The 16,477-nt window shown below is 40.7% G+C and overlaps 1 long non-coding RNA gene across 1 annotated transcript; it reads left to right on the plus strand.

The window, feature by feature from the left end:
* The first annotated feature begins 2,360 nt into the window (after window positions 1-2,360).
* LOC121697370 lies at window positions 2,361-16,189 on the plus strand. Its single transcript, XR_006026434.1, has 3 exons — window positions 2,361-2,373; window positions 6,307-6,310; window positions 16,120-16,189. It is a non-coding gene; the product is annotated as an uncharacterized LOC121697370 (long non-coding RNA).
* The last annotated feature ends 288 nt before the right edge of the window (window positions 16,190-16,477 follow it).

Here is a 16,477-nt window from a genome sequence, read left to right on the forward strand (position 1 = left end):
AGCAACACTGAACTGCCCAAGATACACCATACTACTCAACAACAAAATCTGATTGGTTGGAACATTTTTTCCCCATGCATATGAACGCACCATAGGTTTCCTTTATGTCTAGCAGCCTATGCCGATTGCTATGTGCATGTGATTGACATGTGAAGGGTAGAAATTTGACTGAAATTGCATTAAATCAGGTTGTTTTAACTAATATTAGACTGCAAGATGGGGTTTTGTCCACTACATTTAAGTTCCCTGTTATAGACTAACTTGCCATATTAAAAATTCCCAGTTTATTCCCATTAAAGCGATGGTTCGGAGTAATTTCACCCTAGGGTCCTTTGCACCATGACCCCAAGCCAAACACCCTTCCAGAACCTTTTTTCCCTTGGTGGAACCGTGGTCGATTAGCGCTGTCAGAAACTAATGATGTTCTGCAGTCGTGATGGAATCAACTTTTATCTCGTAAATTACCCCACTAATAATGCCCTGAATGGTACGAAACTTCTGCAGTAGTACAACTATGACCTTTAGTCCAATAACGAGGCATTAGAAAGTTTGTAAGTGCACCAGGAGTTTATTTAAATAAGACTTGCCTGATTATCTGCTACTATACCGCTGCGTCGACGTTTCTTCCGTGATTTGGGAAAAGTCCGTAAAAGTCCTGGCAGGAAGCATGCATAAGGATGTAGATCCAGGAATGCATTAATATTTTGTTTGTAGTCCAGTTTGTAACAATTATTAGTTAACACTAAGTTGTAAACACTTCGGAAAAAAATATTAAAAACTGGATATACCAAAAAACGTTGATGTAATCGCTTCCTGCAATGTCTTAATCACAGCAGACAACACAGCGATGGTGGCGTTCATCAACCACCAGGGTGTCTTATGCTCACCTCAGCTCTGCCACCTGGTGAGGAGACTGTTGTTGTGGGCACGCACACATCAGTGGTCACTATCTGCAATTCATTCATCTGGTGCACAGAACGTTGGCGTGGTCTTGCGGCCCAAAAGCTGCCCGCAACCATCAGAGTGGCTGGTGTTTGCTGATTGATTCACCGGTGTCACAAGAGCTTCAACTGACTATGTCAGCAATGGCAACGACTTGCTACACTGACCACTCTGAGTCGTCAGCACCAACTGCCTAGCGGGTTACCACTGCTCAACTAAAATTTGCCCAAGAGTAGCCTGGACGCTACGAGCCTGTCAAGACTCCTTGTCGTCTGCTCCCACCAAAAAAGCCACTTGTGTTGTCGGCTTTTGTTCTTGACTGCCAACCATATGTTTGCGATGCCCCCTGGTGGTGAGTTTTATTCTGGGCGTGTTGTCCGTCGTCACCAATGAGCCGCTTATGAACATAGCATCAATTCTCTAAAGGAGAATTAGAGATATTGACCGTTTCCTGCCCCATTGGCACTCTGGAACTGATCTAATTTGATCCCTTGAGAATGTAAATGAGGCCAAGACTGTTCCGGGTGCAGTTATTTGTCTGAAGTAGTCCACAGGAGTAAATGCATGAGATTCTAGTTAGGGATTGACCGATATGTTTTTTTCAGAGCCGATACCGATATCAATTATTACCAAAACAGGAGGCCGATAACCGATATGTAAAACCGATATGTCAGTTGTCAAAAAGGGGGGTAGATAGTAAAGGCGATATGCTGCAAAAATTTCATTCAAAAGCATTTAATTATGCAAACTTTTCTTTCTTCTTTTGATACACAATTGTCTATCAACTTGCAAGTGTATATCCTCATGTTAATCCAAGAGCTGAGTGATAGCAATTATTTTCATAGAGTAGGCCTACACAATGGGCTATGTGCTTGTTAAGGCAGTGGTTTTTAAAGTGGGGGCTGCGAGGGGGTGCCAGGGGGGCCTCAGCAAGTTGGAAGGAAAAATAAAAGCAACAAATAAATACATTTGAAAATGTTAACATATACCTATTACTATGAGGGTTGTTATACAATGCCATTATAATAATGTGCTGCGTATCTGAACATTATATTTTCCATGATAATGACTGGGAATAATAGTAGAGCGATAGCTCTCATATAGCAGAAAGCCCCAAATACAATTTTTACACACTGTATGCTCCATCGCGAAGTGTTATTATTAGGATTAGCTTAATGTATTTTTACATTTGCCGTAGTATTGTCGATGGGTTTAATAACACATCACGGGGGTCCTTGGCCAGAACACAGTGGTATTTGGGGTGCCTTGTCGTGGAAAAGTTTGGGAACCCCTGTGTTAAGGGACCTGTCACAAAGAGGATGCTTTGCCATTGTGTGTGAGTGCACGAGAGACTAAGAGGTGCATGCGTGATGGCAAGTGTTACGGTTGAATAGTTTAACAAAACAGTTTTAAAATAGTTTGTAGTCTTATGTCTACCACCCAGGAGACCAGGGTTCGTATCCTGGGAGGAACATCTCTTAGGTGACAATTCACAAGTTGACTAGTGGCAGGTCAATTGTGTCCTACTAAAATTCATCTTCTCCCCCCCCCCCCCTCTTTTTTTGAATAATTCTTTATATTAAAAAATCTTTGTCCTTTGTTTTCTTAGATTTAGACTGGACGTCCTGATCCTTACCCTCAACACCGAAATACCCCATACCTCAATGGCGTAAAAGATAAGAACAGGCCTGCTATGCAGGAGGCCAGGGTTCAATTCCCGATGAATGTTTAGCCGATATACCACATTTCCAATCCTTGTAGCCTGTACATTACTCCTAATACTAAACCTAACCTAGTCCGTGCCTTGGATTTGAATTGTGGTTAATACTAATTAGGTAACATTTAAAATCAAAAAGAATATCTGGCCACATGCGTTACGGGAATACACAGGGCTTAAATTTCATTGCGGGTATTGCGCATAATTTGTTCAAGTCCCGCAACTCTAGCCATCATAATGCGAGAAATTCCCGCATACACTTTTACAGCCTGTCTGATGTCGTTAATATAGCCTAATCATTAAGTGGCGTGAATGCGGTGCTATTGACCGGACTGATCAACTACCGAGTTGAATTGAACATAGCCTCATGCAGACGCACACACACACGGAGAGAGAGAGAGAGAGACAGAGAGAGAGAGAGAGAGAGAACCACTTTGCGCTTACGCAAATAGGCTACGCTACCATGGCAAACTTTTACATCTGGAAAGAGCTCCTTGGTAACTATCCTGCTAGCTCAGGTCACGTCAACACTTGATCCCAGAAAGAATGTCTTCGACATGTTAGTTTTTTGAACATTTATTGTATCTAATGACATAGAAAACATAATGATTTGCATACACATACCGCACTGCACAACTTTTATTCACTAGCGACTACAGCCTAAAACCGTCAGGTTGAAGGGGGGCTAATTACTCCATAGAATTACTCTCAGGTATTTTCTTAAAGTGACAGGCACTGAATTACACCTACTCATCACCAATGTGCACTCAATTGGACCTACACACCACATTAAAGATATGCCTAAGTGTTATAGGTTAAACGTCAATATGAGGCATTCAAATTACTAAATATGTTTAGCTACTATAGTAATTACTAGTAAAATGCTATACTTTAAAAAATGCATTATTAAATAAATACACTCTATATGAATTCAAAAATATATGATAGAAACATATCACAAGCTATCATTTTTAGTGTGTGTTTGTGTGTGTGGAGAGAGTCAAGCAGAATCTAGGATGTCCACTGTTGTGAATGATCCCACTACAGTATATATTACTGATGACGTCAGGGTGGTGGGGGCCCCAAAATCAAACACTTTTTTTTTTAAAAGTATCGAAGTATTGAAATCGCAATTCTTGACTTGGTATCAGAATCGACCCCCCCTCCCCCCCAAATTGTGTAAATCCCCCCTACATGAATAACCTAAGGGGGGAATTCCCCCCCATTTTGAAAAATGAATTTTAAGCCCTGATACACCAGAAGTTGGGGATGAGGTATCAGGTTGCTCAGGTTTTTCTTATTTCTTATCCTTTGCCTTTTTGCTTTCCTTTACAATATTCTCAGAATGAATTTGTTTACTTGTCTTTCAAGGTTCTTTTAATATTATGTATTATATATCACTCCTTTTTTTCTTTAACATAGCACCATTTTCTTTGATTTTCTTTTTTTTATTATTTATATATTACACTTTTATTTTGGTGGAACTGGCCCCACCTTGTAGATCACTTCCTGTTTAGATACTACTTCCTCTTCCTGAGTATAAAAAGACTTAAGCTGTAGCAGCTTACCCTCTCTAACGGACGGAAAGAGGCGAGGAATGGCGATGGAGAACCGGTGCGAGAGACGGAACCGTGGCCAGCAGGGCTGAGGGGTGATCCGGGATGGATAGGAAGTGAGGTGAACACAGGAAGTGAATGTGAGAATGATCTAGAGGAGTTGGAAGGTGTTGAAGAGCCAAACATTTCTAATGGTACGAATTCAAATGATGGAGAATGGCAGGAGGTGAGACAAGGGAGCAAGAAAAGGAAAACCATTGAAAACAGAGGAGACAAGAGTAAAGAAGGTGACATTAAAGTTATAGTTCGATTTCAAACCCCATGTGCATTGAATCCTTTAAAGGTTAGCGAAGCTGTGTACAGGCTCGTAGGTGAGGTATGTACAGTTAAAACTTTAAGAGATGGAAACTTGCTAATTGTTTGCAAAGATAGAGATCAACAGCAAGGTTTAATGATGTGTAAAACATTGCTGGGGAAGGCTGTGAGTATCGACTGATGTGACCGAAGAGGAAATTAGAGTAAACATAAGAGGAGTCCGGGTTAATAAGGTTAAACGATTGCCATACACCAGAGGAGGAGTTAAAGAACTGAGTATGTCTGTTATGTTGGCCCTGGATGAGTACAAACTACCTGAGCGGGTTAGAATTGGGTATGTTAGCTATGCAGTGAGACCATACATTCCCCCACCGACAAGATGTTTTAAATGTCAACGTTTTGGGCATATTGCTGTAGCGTGTAAGGCTAAGGCCCGATGTGCTAAGTGTGGGGGGGACCATGAATATGGTAAATGTACTGAAGGGACCAAAATTCAATGTTGTAATTGTGGGGGAGGGCACAGTGCAGCGTATAAGGGATGTGAAGCACATAAAGCGGTTCAAGTTCAAAATGTGAGAATGAAAGAGAAGATCACATATGCTGAAGCAATCAAAAAAGTTGATGTTAAAACTAGGAACGTTGTAGCCCCAAGGGCAGGCATAGTAGGCATATCTGTAAACCAAACATCGGCCCAAAACGTTGTTCATAAATGTTGTAGAATAAGTGATAACACAATGATTGTGGAAAAGAAGACATTTGTTGCATTTATGGTAGAAGTCATTAACTGCGCAGCACAAACAGACAGCAGAACAGCGAGAATTAAGATAATCTTAAAAGCAGCAGAGAAATACCTAGGTGAAAAGGGATTAACACCTGAGTCTATCAATGAAGTACTTAGAACAGAGGTAGCAGAAAGTCAGTCATCATCTGGTGGTGGTGGGTACTGATGGGAATGTCAATTTTGCAATGGAACGCCAGGAGTTTAATTGCTAATGGACAAGAGTTAAAATATTTTATTGAAGAACAATCCATCAAACCAAACATTATCTGTGTTCAGGAAACTTGGTTAAAACCTACTCTTGATTTTATAATCCATGGGTACATGGCTGTGTGCAAAGACAGAAGTCAAGTAACGGGGTGGAGTGGCTACATTCATCCAACAGGGTATTAATTTTAGGGCTATAAATACTGATATACAGACTGAAGTGGTCATCATTGAAGTGTGGGTTAATAGAACTAAAATTAAAGTAGTTCATCTTTACAACCCCTGTCAAAAGCTAACAAAGGTTATGCTAGAAGGTATATGGGAAAGGGGAAATGGTAAAGTAATAATATGTGGAGACTTTAATGTGCACAGCTCACTTTGGGCCAGTACGGGAACAGACGAAAATGGGAGTATCATTGAGGAGTATATGGATGAGCACCATCTAGTATGTTTGAATGATGGGAGGGGTACAAGATTTGATGTACAGTAGGTAGAGGAACGGAGTCAGCTATTGATCTGACTATAGTGTCAGAACAAATAGCAGGGAGAAGCCAATGGGAGGTTTTTAGTGATAATAGTTTGGGAAGTGATCATTATCCTATTTGGATAAAGATGAGAGACCAAAGTGTACATTTAGAAGGTAATTGGTTCCCTAGATGGAAATTGAAAGAGGCCAACTGGGGACTTTGTAGCGAGTGGGAAGTTATTGGGAATCATGTCACATCCAAGTGATGTTGAGTTCAATTCTATGATCACTGGCATATTGTATGAATCAGCAGAGGAGACTATAGGTAAGTCTACTGGGATGAGGAAAAATAAAATGGCTCCATGGTGGTCAGAGAGGTGCAAAAAAGCTGTCTAGGCAAGGAATAAGGCATTTAAAGTCATTAAATCAAATCACACTTTCAATAATTTAATTGAATATAAAAAAGCACAGGCCCAAGCCAAGAGAGTGATTCGTGAGGCCAAAAGGAAATACTGGAGAGATTTTTGCAGCAATATTGGGTCAGAAACCAAGGTTAGTGAGGTATGGGGAATGATAAAGAAAATGGGAGGCATTAGAAGGGACTTCTCATTACCAGCAATAAGGGGGAATGATATGGAGGCGGTAACTAATGCAGAAAAGGCGGAGGTACTGGCTAGGGCCTTTGTTAAGGTACACAGCTCACAGAATCGAACAGGTGAAGAGGTAGTGTGGAGAGTAAAGGTAATTGAGGAAAATAGAGACATATTGGGGAGGAAAGGCACAAGTGACTGTGCAATTGATACAAATTTCTCATTATTTGAACTGAAAAGAGCTTTAATAGGTGCTAAGAATACTTCACCAGGGAAAGATGATGTGTGCTACAAAATGATTGAGCAGCTATCTGATGAGGCTGAGTGTTGTTTTAAAATTGTATAATAAGGTATGGGAACAAGGGAAGTTGCCTAGAATGTGGAAACATTCTGTAGTAGTCCCGATAGGTAAGCCAGGCAAGGATAAAACAGAGGTTAAGAGTTATAGACCAATAGCTCTTACATCCAATTTATGTAAAGTTATGGAGAAAATGATTACTACAAGACTAAGATACGTAATTGAAAAGAGAGGACTGCTTTCCCCTTACCAGAGTGGATTTCGTAATGGGCGCACTACAATGGACCCCATTATTTGTTTAGAAAATGAAATCAGGAAAGCTCAAGTAAGTAAAGAATCTGTGTTGACTGTACTGTTTGATATTGAAAAAGCATAGGACATGTTGTGGAAGGAAGGGCTTTTAATCAAGTTAAATAAGATGGGCATAGGTGGCAGGATGTTTAATTGGGTTCAGGATTTTCTGAATAACAGAACAATAGAGGTAAGAGTAGGGATGGAATTCTCAAACATTTATCCAACAGAAAATGGTACTCCCACTCCGTGTATGTAGTCCATTGCTTTTTAATATAATGATTAATGACATTTTTAATGGAATAGACCAGAGGATGGGTAGAGCATTATATGCTGATGATGGGGCAATATGGGTGAGAGGTAGGAATACTGACAACTTGAAGGTTAAAATGCAATCAGCTATTGTTAAGGTCGAGAAGTGGTCACATGAGTGGGGCTTTCATTTATCTATTGAAAAAACACAGTTCATATGTTTTTCCAAAAAAAGAGCGAACTCTACTCTAGATCTAAAACTATATGGGCAACTACTTAAGCATGTTGATAATATAAGATATTTGGGGGTATGGTTTGACGTTAAGCTAAATTTTAAAATACATATTCAGAAAGTGATAAGTGTAAAAAAGGAATAAATATACTAAAGTGTTTAGCGGGATTTAGCTGGGGAGCGTCAGGCCTGTCCCTGAAAAGGATTTATACTGCACTGGTTCGCTCTCTTTTTGATTACGGAAGCATAGTATATAGCTCAACAACTAAAACCTCAATGCAGGAACTAGATAGGATACAGGCCAAGGCACTTCGAATATGTTGTGGTGCGTTTAGGACAACACCAATCCCATCTCTACAATTGGAAGTAGGGGAAATGCCTTTAGACCTCAGGCGGTTAAAGTTATCAATGTCTTACTGGACAAATCTAAAGGGTCATGAAGTAACACATCCCACAAAGCAGGTGCTGTTAGAGTGTTGGGAGTATGGGCGCCCATCATGCAGTTTTGGGTGGCATGGGAACAGACAGGAAATGGGAATTGACAGCATTGCATGTAGTAAAGTAGTTAGCATACCGACAATTCCACCCTGGGTGTTTTGTTCTCCCAGGATAGATTTGGAGGCTAAGAATATAATTAAATCAGGGGTATACCAAAATGTTCAGCAATATATGGATATAATGTATGATGACGCAGTTCAATTTTTTACAGATGCATCAAAAGATCAGGCAGGGAAAACAGGGCCTGCAGTCCACATTCCGAGATACAATGTTAATATTAAAAAAAGGACACCAGACCACCTGGCCATTTTTACAGCAGAAATACTAGCAATAATTCTGGCTCTACAGTGGGTGGAAGAAGCAAAACCTAATAAAGTGGTAATTTGCTCAGACTCAATGTCATCACTAACATCCATTGAGAGTGGAAAGTCTACATGTAGACAGGACTTAATAGATGAGATTCAGCAACGCATTTTTAAAATATCCCAACAGAGAATAAGAGTAGAATTGGTATGGGTTCCTGCACACAGGGGAGTGGAGGGAAACGAAAAGGCAGACACACTAGCGAAATAAGCAATTAAATCAGAACTGGTTGAATTGGAAGTCACTTTAAGCAAGTCAGAAATTAAGGACAAAGGATTAAAGGACAAAATCAACAGAATGTGGCAGGAGAGATGGGAAAAGGAGGGAAAAGGCAGACATTTATACAACATACACAAAGATGTAACATCTAGTAAGATCAGTGGACTAAAAAGGCAGGAGGAGACATGGCTTACCAGAATGAGGATGGGACACACAAGTTTAAACAGTGGAGTACATATTATAGGCAAACATCAAACGGGGGTATGTGCACACTGTGGCGCAATAGAAAGTGTTAAACACATACATAGACTGCACACATTATAACAGAGAAAGAGAAAACATGAAGGGAGCGGTTAAAAAAGATCTAACCATGGAAAACCTACTAAGTATATCTAGCACACAGTCCACAGCTAAGGCTGTTATAGCTTTCATAAAAGAGATTTTTTTCCATTTAAATTAAAAACTGGATATAAATAGCATCCCGTTGGATCACACCTCAGCCTGGAAGATGGCGGTAGTGCACGAAGTATGCAAACTGCCACTAAACATTATAGAAGAAGAAGAAGAAGAAGCTTACCCTCTACCCCTGATGAAATGTCGGAATGACATGAAACGTTGGGTTTTTTGCTGCTTTTACACCAATCTTGGTTTTAATATTGAAGGAGGATTAACTTTCACTGTTTGAAGACTTTTTGGATTAATGGATCTCCCTTTTGTGGAATCACTCTTGAGCACATGGCTGACCTTCCTGGGAGAGATCTCTTACCAGTCGAACATGGGTAATGGCTTCCTTTCTTACAACCTCTAGTGTTTGATTCGTTTGGATTTGGATTTCAACACCCTATTGTGAACTGTTTGCAGTGATTCATTGGAAGTTTACTCATACCACGTTTGTGTCCTTTGGAGTGTATTTGGTTTGGCCTTTATAGCCTTGCCCTTGTATTACGCTGGATTATCAGATCTTCTCACCCCATGTGATTCCCCATCTGGATAAAAAAGACTCTTGGAGCTCCAGATCCTTCCTAAAACTTTACAGGCTCTTTCCTCCTTTTAAATTTTAATGATTTTTACTTGGGAGGTAGACTCTACTCAGGTTAAGAATTTTCTTGTTCTACTTATTGCTTAATGTGATCTTGTGTGTAAGTGAAGACTTACATAACATTGGCCAGTTTATTCCTATTTAACTTTTGTTTGTTTGCTCTTCTGTTTTAATTTTCTTATTTCTTTATAGCACTTCTCCCAGCCCCATATCCTTGCATTTCCCCTCCTCCCCCTGGCTCTCTTGTTCTCCTTCCCACCTAGCTTGCTGCCTTCTAACCATGACCTTCAGGCTGCAAAATCGCTTTCAGGTTCTTACAGGTTTACAGGAGCAGGGTGAGTATGACACACACAGGAATTTCCACATTAGTCCTCCACCTTTTCCACTGTCTTTAGCTAAAAAATATTTCAAAATTCTCCAAGCTGCACATCATTTGGAAATTTTGAATTTGACTAGACAGAATAATTGCTTGCCACCTGGCATGACCAAACGGGTCCAAAAGCTCACAGCTTTTATTAAACCTGCCTGTCCAAATCCCACCACTTTTAGTAAGCTTTCAATTATGACATGCAATTGGATGGGAGAGTTTCGAAACATTTTAATTGACCACTATAGTCTCAGTATCTCCACTCTGTTAGAGAACCAGGAACCGTTTCATTCTGAGGCCTTCAACAAGGCGACTCTTTGGGGTAAAACACGGTACAAGAGAAAATTTACCAGGTCCTCCCTAGAGATGGCTAGGGGAATGATCCTCTCTGCTCCAGTTGAGAATCTCCCCTTGACCTCCTCCCCCACCATACCCATTGTCCCTAGATCTCACCGGGTCCTGGTCAATGTCCCTAAGACACCAGAATCTTCACTTCCCAATCGGTCCTTACTAAATTCTGGGCCTGATACTCCACTTTCCACGATGGATGTCCCCCCTACCTTCCATCCGACCCGACACACTAGGGCCAATGACCTTAACGCACCCTGGTCCTTGTCCATCACTAAACCCATAGTTTTTATTGGAGATTCCAACCTCTATAGAATTCCATCCTTTGTCCAACCAAATATCCAGATTGACGGCTTCCCAGGGGCAGCATTCCATCACCTTTCCCAATTAATAAGTACCATTCACATACAGGACCAGGTTGAACTGGTGGTCATTTCAGCAGGCATCATCAATTGCTCCAACTTAAATGAACCCCACACTACGTGGAAACAATTCAAAGAGCTGGAGTTTCCAAAAGCCCTCATTTACGTTGCCCAAATAACCTGCTCCCCATTATTGAACAAAGGTATTAGGGACCGAGCCAGGGATTTCAACGATAGAGTGGAGAAAAGTTGACCACATTTCTTTCCCACCTTGGACACGCAATATTTCAAGGTGAATGCCAGAGACAACATACACTGACTGGCTTAAGAAAACTGCGGTGGCCATGTTCGATTTTTGGTTGGGCTGTTTAAACTGCCAACCGGGTCAGAGTCTGACACTAGCCCCCACACAGATAACATCTTAAATTTATCACATCACTTTCAATTGACTTCTGCACAAATTTCCATACTCTCTAAAGGCCTCACCTTCATTCCCACACCATTACGCTTTGACCGTCAGAATTTACTTAAAGACATGCACGCCTACCATAGGAGGATTAAGCTCTTAGATTTTTTTAATTTTGATCACACGGGAGAACCTACCCCATTTCAATATCCTTCTAGATGGGAGCCACCATCTGATCAGGTCTCTCCACACATTGTGGACCTTTGCAATCAGGACCTTGCTGCCATTAGACAAGCCCATTTTCTACCCAAAGCCCCTTTTAAAGGGAACATAACTGAGGAAGAACGCATAGCCCTACGACAACTTAGTAATAATGAATTGATCATTCTTAAACCAGCAGATAAAGGCTCAGTGATGGTGTTACTAGATAGGGCTCAGTACCTGAGAGAAGCCGAAAGGCAACTCTCGGTTGCTGAGCACTATACCCCCTTAGAACATTCGTTACAGGTGGCTACACGAGAGCTACAGAGACCCATACTGGATTCCTTAAAACTATCAGGGTTTATAACAGAGCGCCAACGTACATTCCTTCAGGGCCCTGATGAACCGAGACCAAGACTGATGTACCTTTTACCTAAAGTACACAAAAAACCAGAGACTTGGCCACTACCAGGGATAGGCCGGGCCGACCCATTATCAGTGACTGCGACTCCGAGTCGTACCACATAGCTCAATTCATAGATTACTATATTAACCCCATCTCCCAGCGCCATGATAGTTACCTAAAGGACACATATGACTTTATTGAGAAGATCCGTAGGGTCATAGTACCAACAGACGCCTTTCTCTTTACAATTGACATTACATCTCTTTACACAAATATAGATACAGACTTGGGCTTGCAGGCAGTGGCAGAGGCTTTGGAGAAGTACCCTGATGCAAACAGACCAGATAGAGAACTTTTACAGCTACTAAAATTGGGCCTTACTCGTAATGATTTTCTTTTTAATGGTCAATATTATTTACAGATTCACAGTACTGCAATGGGGAAAACTTTCGCCCCATCCTATGCAAATATTTATATGGCATCTTGGGGAAAAAGCAGCCTTTGCCAGGTGCCCCCATTTACCCCTCATCTATTAGATATATAGATATTTGGATGATCTTTTTGGTCTGTGGCAGCATGGTGTAGAAGCTTTTAACCAATTTGTGCACGTTCTGAATACTCATCATCAGGCAATCAAAGTCACTAGTAATCTTCAGCCCCATACGGTGGAATTCCTAGATACTGAGGTGTTTTTTGTAGATGGTGATTCTGACGGGTCAAAACGTTTGGCAACAAGAGTCTTCTTTAAAAGCACAGATACACATGCATTACTCCACAAAAGTTCCTATCATCCTAGACATACATTTAAGGGCATTGTCAAGTCGCAAATTATTAGGTTCAGACGTATTTGTAGCTTTGAGGATGATGTTGAAAAGGCCACTAGGACCCTCTTCAAAGCTCTACGGGAGCGGGGTTATTCCCAAAGGTTTATTGGGGGTATCAAAGCCCAGGTAAGACACTCTTTCCAGCAGTACACACACATTAGTCGTCAACCTCCGGAGAGCACCAGGCTCATTCCCTTGGTTCAGACCTTTCATAGCGAGGCAGTCAATTGGAATAAACACTTAAAGTCTCATTATGAACAATTACAAGATCGAATCCCACAGCTCAAAGAATTTCATCTTATTTCTGCATTCCGCAGAAATAGGAATTTACAGGATGTGCTCATACGTACAAGGTTTGACAGAGTTCGAACAGAACAGGGACCTTTTCTCTTCCCCCAATACATTACTAACCCCCTTACTGGGAAGGGAGCTCCAATTCTGGACCGCATCACACCAGACACAACCAATGTGGTGTATGCCATCAGGTGCTCTACCTGTGGAATACTTTACATTGGGGAAACTAAACATTCGGGTAGGGTGCGTCTGAAACAACATATGTATTACATTAGAATCAACAAAGACCTTTGTACCGTCATTTCCAACAACACCCAATAGAGCAATTGCGCCTTCTAGGTCTTCAATCAAATGCATCATGGAACAAAACACAGAGACTTAACTGTGAAAGAGGGTGGATGCTGAGATTAAATACCATCTCACCGTGGGGTCTTAATGATAAATGGTAGTGGTATTTTGAATTGTTTCTCCTTGTTACATCCTTATTGCATTGTTATTATATTGTAATTACAACATCATTAAAAATGGTATTTCCATCATTTGTGCTTTCAGAACAATAAAATGTGGTGCTCACCTTGTTTCTGTGCCTGCTGTGTGGATTGCCTTTTGTACCTGATAATTGTCTTAGCCTAAAACTTCATATGTTTTTTTGTGTTACTAGATTCTGCCCTGTTTAGCTAGATCTTTTTCCTTGCCCTCAACTGGACTTAAATTCTGGACAATGTGATTTATATGGTTGTAGTGATACAACTTGGGACATTTAAAGGTTTAAGGGATTTCCCTTTCTTTTGGGTAACATACACAAAAAAAAAAATGTGTATGCCCTAATCATAACTTTACTCCTGAACTTCAGGTTAGGCATACTGAGTCACAGACTTTTGGTGAAAAAAGGACCATGGTTCACAACACACTAAACTGAATGGTTTCCTTTTTTATTTCTAATTTAAGCAACCAGGGACCCATACTTGATGGGGATAGTATGATATCATCTGATATACTTGCATTTACACCCTTTTCTTTCTTTTATTCCCCCCCCCATCCCCCCTTATTTTTTTAGGTTGTACCCTAACCCCCATCCCCTCTTTCTTTCTCCTCTTTCTTACCTTAGATAATTTAAAGGAAAATTCCGGTTTTTAGCACTTTAAGGCCCTTTTCTGGTTTGTTTTGGATGAACTAGAGTGGTGGACACCGAAATTTTGACGATTGGTCCTGTCTCGACTTTTCTGACTCGTTTTGAATCGCCTTTTCACTTCTCAGGGTGGCTGGCAATGGGCATACTGTAGTAGGCTACTCAAACATGTCCTAAAACAACCCTTAACGTTCATTTTCAAAACTGTGCAACTCACCGAGTGGTTAGTGGAGTTCGTTGACTATTAAAAGCAAATATATCGGCGCAATGTATGATTCGTATTTGAACCTGAAGCATAGACGGTGGCGCAGTAATATCAACGTGCAATGACAGAAATCAATGGGATTTTACAAAATGCCAAATAAAAGAAGACAGAAACTGTATTTCGCTACGCTACTTGTTTTGGAACATCAACAAACACCACTAACCACTCGGTGAGTTGCACAGTTTTGAAAACGAACGTTAAGGGTTGTTTTAGGACATGTTTGAGTAGCCTACTACAGTATGCCCATTGCCAGCCAACTGGTGGCTGAGGGGATTGCTTTCTGCTTACCACCCAGGAGACCAGGGTTCGAGTCCCATAAGGAACATCCTTTAAATGACATTTTTTGTCACAAGACATAACCATTACATTAGGCCTTTCCATAACCCTTCCCCCTCCCCTTTCCCTCTCCTTTTCCCTTTGCTCACCTTAGATAGTCTCATACATATTTGTATTCCCCCTTTCCCACTAGCAGTGGTGGCTGAGTGGATTGTCTTGTGCCTACTAAAATTCATCTTCCCCCCCCCCCCTCTTTTTTTGAATAATTCTTTTTATTAAAAAATCTTTGTCCTTTGTTTTCTTAGATTTAGACTGGACGTCCTGATCCTTACCCTCAACACCAAAATACCCCATAAACCTAACCCCCCCCCCCCCCCCATTTTGAGTTTTTGCTCCAAATTGCACACCGCCTACTAACAATGGCCCTGTTTCAACATACTTTGACTTATATTCAAGTGCTTGACCTCTTTTGAAAGCAGAGGCCTAGTAGATTCTTTTGGTACCAATAGATTGACTGTGTAAATAGATTGAACTGTCAGAGAGTGGCAAAGGATAGAATGATGATTTTCTTTTTAGGCGGTTTTGTACATCTGTGGAAATTACCACATTCTGCCCTCATGGTCATTTATTGTGTCTTGGAAACACATCTGAGGCCCACTACCAGGTCTTGTGAATCTGTATCTCAACGTAGATCAATATAGAATGAAATATGAGTACTTTAGACCATTATTTGCCAAGATATGCTCATGTGTTTTGTAAAATGCCCTATGGAAACTCCCCATAGGACTTTTGGCTACCCAAGATGCATACTGACAAAAAAATGCTTACTGTGTGGCAACCTCTTGGTGTAGAAGCATAATCCTGGTCTCAAATGAAAGGTAACACTTTCTTGTAGACTTTCTAGGAGGTTTCTTGTAGACTATTTGGAAAGGTAACACTTTCTTGTAGACTTTCTAGTAGGAGGTTTCTTGTAGACTATTTGGAATGTATGTCAGGGGCTCTTCTGATATAGAATTACTACACAAAATATGGAATGATTACACAAAAGTCTCTATTTTTGCATTTTCTTTCTTGGTTCAATGGGTGTGCATAAAATGGGATTATACATCTGCACAAATAATATTGGATAAAACAACATGAATATTCAATTTCTGGATTCCTGTTCAAGACCCAATATCCTGCATCTACTTATTGCTGGGATACACTGCAGCTAGAAAGTAGGGAAGCACCAAGGTGGAGGAAGGGGAGGAGGGCATTTTTGATTAAATTTAATTGAGACATAGTCAGATATATGGATTCCCAAGTCCAAGCTTTTTACATAGCAATAAGGTGCATACAGTACAATTGATTTAGCATTTTGGGGGGAGGTGGGGGGCACTACTGGAGTAACTACTTGACAAATTATATCAACATGTTAAGGTAGCTTAGCTGCACACAAATTATTCTAAGATACAATGTTAGATGTCTAAATTTACCAGGTGTAGCAGGGTTAATGTTGTTTCCCTGAATTTCCCCACATGAGTTGTGCTTTTCTTTTTGAGTTTTTGTATTTTCTTTCTTTTTCCCATGGGAATGTAGGGATAAGAGGGTGTGGTGTAGGTGTGACATGAAAATAAACTTTAACTGAGTATCCCACAGCACCAGGATCCCCTTTTCTGATACCATGCAACAGGAGCATCTGCATGTGATAGCCTGTGTACGAACAATAAATTCAGTAAGACCCAGTTCAAATGTCACATCACATTATGTCAACTTTTCTTTTAAAAACACAACACAGAGTAGGCTATATTGAGGGAGAGCAAAACACTCCCGTTACACAGGGAAGACACATTTCCA

This window comes from Alosa sapidissima, chromosome 22 (assembly GCF_018492685.1).
Source record: "Alosa sapidissima isolate fAloSap1 chromosome 22, fAloSap1.pri, whole genome shotgun sequence".
Taxonomy (NCBI): Eukaryota; Metazoa; Chordata; class Actinopteri; order Clupeiformes; family Clupeidae; genus Alosa; species Alosa sapidissima.